Source organism: Diceros bicornis, chromosome 4 (genome assembly GCF_020826845.1).
Source record: "Diceros bicornis minor isolate mBicDic1 chromosome 4, mDicBic1.mat.cur, whole genome shotgun sequence".
In the NCBI taxonomy this organism is placed as follows: Eukaryota; Metazoa; Chordata; class Mammalia; order Perissodactyla; family Rhinocerotidae; genus Diceros; species Diceros bicornis.
In genome coordinates this window covers 75,410,640-75,421,012 of record NC_080743.1, presented here as the reverse complement: position 1 = coordinate 75,421,012, position 10,373 = coordinate 75,410,640, and the positions used below count along the sequence as shown (strand labels likewise).

General features: G+C 39.9%; 1 long non-coding RNA gene across 2 annotated transcripts in view; it reads left to right on the top strand.

Annotated features, from left to right (window-relative positions):
• The first annotated feature begins 390 nt into the window (after positions 1–390).
• LOC131404751 (uncharacterized) overlaps positions 391–10,373 on the top strand; it is a 65,018-nt gene continuing 55,035 nt past the window's right edge. For both annotated transcript variants that reach the window (XR_009219845.1, XR_009219844.1), the window contains exons 1-2: positions 391–630; positions 2,480–2,962. This is a non-coding gene — a long non-coding RNA (uncharacterized LOC131404751). The remainder of the gene's footprint in view (positions 631–2,479; positions 2,963–10,373) is intronic.

The following is a 10,373-nucleotide window of genomic DNA, read 5'->3' as shown; positions in this document are numbered from 1 at the left end:
AAAGAGCGTGCCCTAGAGAAAGAAGGGTGAGGGGTACAAGCTCGGTCAAGGACAATGCAGCAAAGAGAAGGAAAGTGGGGATTCTGACATCTGTCCTTTAGAACCCGGACCCTACAATAAACCTAAATTCTTGGATAAAGGGCCTGCAATACAAGAAGGGCATAACAAAACATCTGCTTCACTGGATGTCACCAGCATCAGGTGACACCAGGGAATTCTTGAGCACTGCAGCCAGCTTTGGCAGCAGAGGTGATGGGAGGCCTAAGGCCTCTTCTCAGTGTCTGCACTTTGGTCTCAGGCATCGGTAGCCTCAGCAGCAGCTGTCCCTAGAGGAGTTGAGAGAGTTGGCAGACACCACCTGGAGTCCCAGAGATGTTTGCGGTCACATGGGGACAGAGACACAGAGACGCTGTTCTGTGACTGTCCTAGAACAGGCTAACGGAGCCTGCAAAACACAGCTTACTTTTATTTTTATTCTCCCTCTCCACACAAGTCAGAGAAACCTGACATTTTCTCAGTGGATGGAAGGAGGGAGAAACTTTCAAATAGGCGTCAGCTGCACGGTGAAAAGTTTTGAAGAAGTTTGGCAGGAACCCCAGTCGGCTGTTACATCTGCGCTCCTGACATCAGGTCTGTAATATTTGGATTCTAGGCCTAGGCAGATGGACTGTTTGCCACGTGTCTGCTTTTCCTGGCTCCTGCTTTCCAACAGCCTTGCTAACTTGGATCAGGCTACTAAGAGATCTGACTCCTAGGCACTTGGCGCTTTACACACATATGTGTCCTCACACACGCGGTTTCTGGTTATCAGTATAAGGACATGAAAGAGTAGAGGAACGAGGTCCTTACTCTCTAGCCTAGTATGGTGTCCTGCCCACCTAATGCAAGCTTGGCTCTGCAGTGGAGCTGCAGGCATAGACTCTTCACAAGGCTCTCAGTGCCGTGTGGGCACTTAGCGGTGCATTCTGCGGCAGTTTGGGGATCCAGAACATAAATCAAAGACCCACACCCTGACCTTTAGGAGCTGGGTGTCACAGTGGGAATTGAGGGGAGGAGACGATGGTCACTGAAAGGCCTTGAGTTCATCTCCAAAGCCACAAAGCAACAAATCCAAATACAGAGGGTGCATACTGGCTGTTAGGGAGACCTCACTGGTGGGAAGTGCATTTTGTTCCGGAGTTAGTGGCATGGTTTAGAGAAGGAACAAAGACACACATGCCTAAGTTAAATCTCCCCAGGAACTTCCGCAACAGACAGCCTTGACAGCAGGCTCTATGGCTCTCTTTGATTTACCTCATGGTGGTATTAGGTCCTGGATTGTCCCCACCAAACCTGGCTTCAAAAGGCCATCCTCTTGTCGGAACATCTGCACAACCAATACGGCCCCACTGGTAATTATGGAGACTGTACTCATATGGCCCTAGGCAAGTACCCAGTTGCCCGACGCTATCATTTCCATATGAAGGAACAACACAGAGTTGAATAGAGATGTAAACCTATCTGGTTCCATGGGTTCTTGATGTTGTTGCTTGCAATGATTGCCCAGTGGCAACATAATTCAAGAGAGAGAACTCAGCTCTCTTGAGCGCCCTGTCCGCTAAAGGCAGTTGCAGGAGATCAGTTTCTTGGTGCTGTGGTCTCGGAATTCCATTTCCACCCCGGAGGCTCAGATCAGAAGTGAGGCATTAAATTTCATCCTTGACTCTATGCTCCCAAAGGAGTTACAAGATAAATATGCTTTTAAACCAGGAAAATCAGAATGTGGGATAAAGAGGGATTTGTGAGAACTTAGCTTAGACTACCTGAAACGTCTGGTGGAGAGATTCAGATTCTAAAATAGAGAGGAGTTCAGGCTTTGCTGAGGTTTGGGGGAAGTGTAGCCTCCTGGGTTTCTAAAAAAAAAAAAGAGTCTCAGAATTTCACAAGCATACTTTATATCAACATTTGGAGTTGTGAGAATGAATCAGACAAACACGAAGCAAACGTTCCTAGAAAAGCAGAGGAGCTGAAAATGGAGCTGCAAAGTGTTTTGGCAGCTGGGGATTTTGGAATATTATTAGCACCCTCCCACCCCAAGCACCACCAGATAATTGACTGTCTGTATTCACCGGTATCCGCTTGCCTCGGAGACATGTGATTTTGAAGCCTCTTATGAGGCACATTTCCCTTGAAATGCTTCCTTTCCTTATTATTATTATTTTGTGAAGTATAAATCAGATAGAGTTAGTCCATTTGGAGAGTGATTTTGGTTTTAAATCTTTCCAGGGCCGGCCCGTGGCTTAGCGGTTAAGCGCGCGCGCTCTGCTGCTGGCGGCCCGGATCTGGATCCCAGTGCGCACTGACACCTCGCTTCTCGGGCCATGCTGAGGCCGCGTCCCATATACAGCAACTAGAAGGATGTGCAGCTATGACATACAACTATCTACTGGGGCTTTGGGGGGAAAATAAATAAATAAATAAAATCTTTAAATCTTTCCAGACAACTGCCCCCGCATCGACGCTCCCAAGAAAGGGGCTATGGAGGTAACACACAAGCCTCATTTTCCGGCCTTTGTACCGGGACCCCAAGGAGCGCAGGAGTCAGGAAATTTAACTGGCTGCCTTAAATCAGATATCCATTCCCAGCTTTGCCGCTCAGATCAGCAGGTTATTGATTTCCACCCCTGCAAGATGACTCGCAATCTGGGAACCTGTGGAAACTGTATTTACTTTAACATCTACACTTAATGCAATTTTGAATCACTGAGCCTGATGGACTTGTCTCTTTTACTCTAAGAAGCCCCGAGTCAGGCCAATCTAAGGCCGGGTGGAAGTGATCAACGCTGCTCCATTAGCTGGATAGATGGCACAAAGACAGCTTGCTATTAAGGATCCTAGAGCAGGAGGGAAAGCCGGAAACAGTCTGCGAGGGAAGATTTCCGGTTGTATTGGGAACAGACTCAGAGCGGAGTCTGAGAATCAGGTACCTCAGCTTCAGGGGCAAAGTACACAGTAAGAATCCTCGACGGCTGCCTGTCTCCTTCCACCGCTGCACTGGGACCGTGTTGACTCAATTAGGCCATCTAGTGGTCGGCCACTGCCATCACCGCTAGCATTCCTGAGTTGTGAGGCTGGGCCGGTGCGGGTGCGGGGTGCTTCTAACAATTTTATCGTTTCCTGTTTCATTTTCCCTCTTCTTCCCACCCTGTTTTCTACCTTCGCCATTTTTCCGTTAGGAAGCTGAGACTATCGTCTCCACCCTTTCTGAGCTCCTGTGCTCTCTCCACCTGCTTTTCTGGACCCGTATAGATTTTTTTCTATTCCATTTGGAAAGCGCACATTATTGCTATCTACGCATTGTCACCAAAACCAATTTGTGCAAACTAACAGGCTTATCAGCGCTGCTGAAATGAGATTAAAACTGCTTCCAATGAAACAGATAAAAACCAGATGAATGAAGCGCGCTAATAAGACATTAAAGATAATGACAAGAATGATTAACTAGCATGATATATTGAGTAGTTATAAGGCTTCGGATGCCCAAGATGAGTAAACTAATAAAAAAGAATCTACCTTTAATTCTCTTTCTTCGGTGAGGTATAATCACATCAACATTATGATTTTTTGGTTATTATTTATCTGTGAGAGCAATATCACACCTTTCCTCCAAATTGCTCAAAGCTTATTAGCGAGAAAAAGAGAGAGAGAGATTGCTTTGAGGGGTGAGTGCTTCTCATTTCAGCTCTTTAAGAATAAAAGGGAATGCTGAATATCCTGCTTGCGTTCACACACCGATTATGCAGACACTCTCTCATTCTTTCTTCTTCTCGGAGAGCGGCCTATGAAGTCTGGCTGTGAAGCCAGACTGTTTTACATTATACAATCAGTTCGTCAATTATTGCATTATCAAGTCACATCAAGACAATCTGAAAATTACATTTCTACTGGGTAATATTGCGGGGGTTGGCTGTGGCTGCCACCTTGGAGTCTGACTCTTCGTTGCAGGGACCCCTTCCGGCTGTGCTTTCCCTGGGTGTATCTTACTGCCTTTTGGATTTGAGTTCATAAGGCAAGGAGCATGAAAGAGAGGGCATTTATTATTCATTTAGAATTTTTTGAATCCTACTATGTGGCAGGCCCAGTGCTATGCTTCAGGGATACAGGTGAATAAGAACTTGGCTCTGCCCTCAAGGAGCCCATAGTATTGGGGGGAAGAGGGAGACAAGCAAACCTATGTGACAAGTGAATCTATGATTAATACACGGCACCATGGATCCCTGGAGAGAGGAATAACTCTCTGGAGAAGCTAGGGAAGGCTTCCCAAGGGAGGAGCCCTTTGAGGTAGGTATGAAAGGAAGAGGGGGTTTTGCTAGAGAGAGAAAAAGAATAGAGCAGAGATGAAGTATGAGCACGGACAGCCACAGAAAAGCCTGCTGTGTTGTGGGCAGAAATGCTTGGTGGGGATGGCAGCCTGGGAGATCCCGGCAAAAGGAGTCTGGAGACAGCCAAGAAGGACCCCGTATTCCACGCTGAGGTTTGCACGTTTTATCCTCAAAGCCAAGGCAATCCATTAAGTCTTGGTAAGTGCAGTTGATCAAACCTGTGTTTTAAAAACATAACTTTGGTGAAGCTGTGGAGAATGGGTTAAAGGCAGGAGAAAAATGAATCAGAGAAACTCTGCTGGAGTCACGAGATAGCAAGAGAAACCCCAACAGGACCAAGACGGGTATGCATTTGTACCTGAGTTCAGTTACTGTCCAGCCCTGTGGTACTGTGTAAAATCATCTCTGATATCACAATTTTCTCATCTGTAAATTGAAGATAGCAATATTTACTTCCTGAGCTTATCGGAAATATCATAAATAATATAAAATAAGGCCCAAGTGTCCAACACATGATAAGCACATACCTCACACTATAGTGACAATTCTTCATTAAGCACTGCAGTGAGGGTGTGGAAGGGAATGGGGTAGGGTAGTGGTGTGTGTCTGTTTTACTGGTAGGGAAATTGGTGAATAAAATAATGCTAAATTATCAAATTATGTTGAGAACAGAAGGGAATCTGGAACAAAAAAATACAGTTCAGATGTATATATTATTTCTGTCATTGATGTACTTGAATGAAATTGCATGGACTAGACAGATTTGCAATATTTTAGAAAGCCAGCAGGTTACAAATAACCCCCACCTCACCCATTTCACAGGGCAGCTGTGAGGACTCAAAATTGATTGTGGAATTCCTTGATTGCCAGGATGTCAGCTCTGTGAGGACAGGAACATCTTCTCTGTTACACGCCTACTGCCTAGAACTCAGCAAAATAAATATTCATTGGATCAATGGATGAATTAGATCTGAATGAGTGCAAAAAGCAGTGGAAACATTAATTTGATTACTAGTCAATAGGGTCAAAATATCCAGTTTCAGTCTTTCTCTCCATTTCCCTCACCAACTAAAACTTTACTCATGAATTTAACACAGCAAAAATTATTAAATTATTATATAAATATCTTTGGCCTCTATATGCCCTGTGTATGGAATGAGGTGCTTGGTATACAATGGTGAATGATACAGACGTGGCCTCACCCTGAGTTTACAGTCTAGTGAATGTGGGCAGTCGAATCTCATGAAGGAAGTTAAATATGTAGGCTCCTTTCCCCTCTTTCCACCGCATCCCTCTATCATTTTCAGTTGAGATCTGAATGATGGATAGACATGAAAGACACCAGGTAGAAGGCTGTGTAATGAAATAAAGGAGGATGTGTCTCGGGGTCACATACATTCGGTTTTGCATCCTGACTTCTTCACTTACTGGATACAAGAGTTTGGGCTAGCAACTTAGCCTCTTTAAGCTGAAATTTCCTCATCTTTGAAATGAGTGTTTTCAATAGGAATTAGGAAAATTAGGTATGCAAATCATTTGATGTATAGTAGGTTCTTATATTATTTTTTCCTTATGGAGAGATTTCCTTGGAGACAAGATTGATAGCTATGGAAAGGCAATTGTTTTCCAAAGAACTTAAAGCTTTGATATCCACAGGTTGCCCCTCCTGTCTCCACAGTTTGTCAGAGAAGATAGTCAACTAACTCAACTTTATTCAGAAAATAGAAGACTTCACTTTCAGACTCTCTAATAGCTCTTGAAAATGCTTATCTTCTCTGGTGGTTTATTAACACGCAGTCAAGCCCAGATTCAGAAACCTGCAAGTTTGTAGATAGGGCAGTCCTCTTAAAGGTAGACAGATAAAGATATGCTCCAGTGAAGAGAAAAATCTAAAAACAGTATGCTTAAAACGGTTCTGTTCAATAAGCCAATATAATTGTTTAAGATGCCAAATAAAGGGAGTTGAAAATATTAATTCCATTATTTTTACACTAACTGTTAAATTTTATAAACATATTTAAAAGTCATTATTTCTGAATTTAACAAAAATTTTAAATATATCTTTTTTGATATGGTTTTTATGCTCCCAGTCAAGATTTTCTGCTCACTTGTGCCCATCCCATGCTTGCTATCTTACCTGTTCCTTGCCCATCGACAGAGAAGGTATATTTTCATAAAAGTTTAATATGCTGATGGATTCTAATTTTTATGGCCAACATATTTGATTCAAAGACCATATTTAGAGATACTTAAAAACATTTTTATAGTCCACAGATAACTCTATTTTTAAAAATATTCATTTTTACAAAAATCTGCATGGTTAGAGAATGTACATCTTATGAAGTGGGCATTTACTCCTGGAGTGAAGACCTAGAGTCTCCATAAAATTATATTTGCTCGTGGGACTACTTGGTTAAGAAGGTACTGTTCCCTAGTCTCTAAGATCTACTCTTTGGAAAAAGAGTTGAGGATGATTTTCCTGGCACACTATAGATCTAGGAATGGGAGCTGCTGTGATGTGATGAGATTGAATTGTGTTATCTCTTTAGGTTCTTTCTAGCTTGAAATGTATATGTTTCTGTGAGTTCATGTTCTAAAACCGAGGATGAGGCTGCAGTTGGTGTGTCTCTCTTATTTATTGGAAGGGTGAAAGGGAGTACTAAAATATCTCAAATTATATAAGTTTTTGAAATATGCATTTTTTTACATTATAAATGAGCTTATTATATGGGTGAATATATGAATTAATTCTACTCAAAAATTACTTTCAAAAACATAAGTATTTCTAAAAAATAAGAATAACATATATACATTAAAGTAAAATAATTTTTTAAAATTGATTATACAAACATTAGAAATAACATAAGTAAATAATTATTCTTGATAGATCTTTACATACATTTCTTGGTTGTATCATTCTCTAATACTGTGATGTGGGTATGTCTCTGAAAAATAATTTTTTTTTTTTTTTGTGAGGAAGATCAGTCCTGAGCTAACATCCATGCCAGTCCTCCTCTTTTTGCTGAGGAAGACAGGCCCTGAGCTAACATCCATGCCCATCTTCCTCTAGTTTATATGGGACGCATGCAGCCACAGCAGGGCCTGACAAGCAGTGCGTGGGTGCGCACCCTGGGTCTGAACCCAGGCCACCAGCAGCTGAGTGCATGCACTTAACCACTACGCCACGGGGCCGGCCCCTGAAAAATAATTTTTTGAATATGACTTATTTTTCATAAAATTGATTGCAGTCTCCTTCAAAGCTACATTTTGTGGTTGATAAATTTAGAATTGTTGATAACATCAATTGATTTTTCTTTGTAGAAAGTACTATTTTTAGTTGAGAAAATACCTCAGGTATTGAGGTATTTGGTAAGCTGTGAGTAAATTATGCCGGATGGAAGATATTCTTAATTCCATTTTTAATATGTAAATGAAAGAATATTTTACACAAAATATTTTAGCATGTACTGTCTTTTTGCCTCCATTTCTTCAAAAAATAATTTTACAAAACAAGACATCAATAAATTATCTCCAAAATTTGAAGGCTGTCCCAGTATAGATCCATTCCAGTATAGAACGTAAATTTATTCAAAAAACCCCAGGGAGCTCCATTAGAAGATTTTTCCTGGGGGTCAAGATATTCCAAAGTGTAATTATAGAATTTCAAAATTAAATATTTTATGCTTTTCATCTCTTATTTAGTTTATTTATTTCTTCCTTTGCTTTTATGGGATTATATTTCATTATCTTTCTGGTTTCAGATTTTCTTTCAGTAATTACAATTTGCTATACATTTCAAAAATTGAAGTTGTTTGGTGTTCCATTGGTTGAATATTTTGATTAACGATTTGCAACTTCTTTCAAACAAAATGCAACCCCAATTTAGAAGACTGCTTTGTAATAAGGTTCAGTACCATTGTCAGATTCTTGGATTCATCTACAAAGTAGTTCTTTAAAAATTAAAACATTTCTAAAATCTGATGGTGACAGACAGCAAAGAGAGAAAACATGCACTGTCCTACTGAAACTTTTCTAAAAAATAAATTTAACATGAATTTTTTCACAAAAATTTACAATTTAGTTGGCTTTAAATACAGCTTCTATTTTGACAGGTGGACTATCAAAGTTTGTTTGGACACATTCATGATTAATATGTGCACTACAACCATTTCCAACTAGAGTACTACTTTAGAGGCTTCTTAATTTAATCAGAACATTGTTTTTACCACAATATTGGGCTCCACCAAAATTTGTATTATATTATCACTGTAAATACAGGTAACTTTATCTTTGAGGCTGAGTTTTTTATCCAGATTTATAACAGCATTTACAATGATGTTAAATATTTTACCAAGACAGAATGAACTTCTAAAAGTTTTACTTTGATTTCATGAATTGGATTTAAAAGACATTATTGGAATTAATTGATTTTCTATTTGAAGACTCTCATGACAATAATGTAAAACTGACATCATCTTAGTGCTAAATTCTCCAGCTAATGGAGCCAATACTTTTAATAGCTATCACTTCACTTTCACATGTACACAGGAAAAACTTGGAATCAAGAGTGAAATTAATTTAGAAAAATACTCATTTGATCTAAATGAAAAGTCATGGTTTCCAGTGTTGTAAATGAACCTTCTGCAGCTGTACTTGTTAAACTGATGTCTTTTGGGAATAGTCTTCCTAAAATAATTACTAACTTTTGAAGTAGATGCTGATGCTTCTTCGGCATGTTTGTGTCTTCTGGAGATATCGGATAGATGGTAAATGTAAACCAAAAATTTGTACAAGTTACATCTTTATCACCAAGTGTCTTAAGAAATGGAAATTCAGTATTTAAAATTTCATTAAACACACTTTTTTGAGATCATTGCTTTGAAAAGGACAAAATAAAACAAAATCTTACAAACAATAAAGTAAATATGTAATTGTAGATTTATATCACACAATACATAATAAAAACCACCTAACAACTGTATTCAGACTACTCTTTCTGTGATCTATGGTAGGACAGTCAAGTCTATATTTCCTGCACATATTTCACGTATTCCAAACCTATAATTCCTGACGATTCTCACTGACCCACTGACTGGTAGCCTGATAGCTTCATGAAACTTGCAGGCTGTGGCCTTGGCCATCATGCGCGACTGGCTGCTGGTACACCGAGTGGCCAGCAGGGGCAGCAACACCGAACAGTTCTCCCATCACAGCCAGACCAGTGGAGTTAGTTGTCCCTAGCCACCAAATCTGAACTCACTTCTTTTTATCAGTGATTGCATGCTGTCCTTAAAAGGAAGGTGTTAGTAGCCTGTGTCTCAAAAGGGAAAGGAAAAGTAGATTGGGTTATCGTCTGTCATCTTTTAGATTTAAGCATATGTTAATCAGAACTCTACATTCTATGTACTAACTACATACTAGTAGACAAAACCCTGGCAGAAGCTAGAGATACAAAGTGGAAATTACCAGACTCATCTTAGTTTATCTTAATGATTTGTTAGAAAATGAAAAATCTAGGATACATGTTAAACTGTGCAAGATCCCGGACAATAGATATAAACTGCGAGTGTTCCAAGCAAATTAGGATCTATGGTCACCCTAATAATAGGGATTATTTTCAGTTGTGGAAGTCTAATAATTATTCAGTGTTGGTGATTAAAGAAAGGGTTAGAAATTTAAAGATGCATTTTTATCTACCCTAATTAAAAATTAGCAGAAAAGTGCAAATATTAGACTATTTATAGTTGAATCCAGTGGTTCTCAGCTTTTTGGTCTTCAAGATAGAGTTTGAATTCCAAACAAGTGAACAATAATTATGAAGCAAAGATTGCTACAAGGGAGGAAGGTCTCCCAGTGTCTATTAAGCCATTCACAGTCACAGCCCTATTTACTTGGTTGCCTTTCAACTCTGTGTTACTTTTTGAGCTTGGTTGTTTACCGCCTTGGCTGCACTTGTGCTCTCTTACATACCCAGGAGACAATGTTCTCACACTTCCTTGTAAGTATGCAATC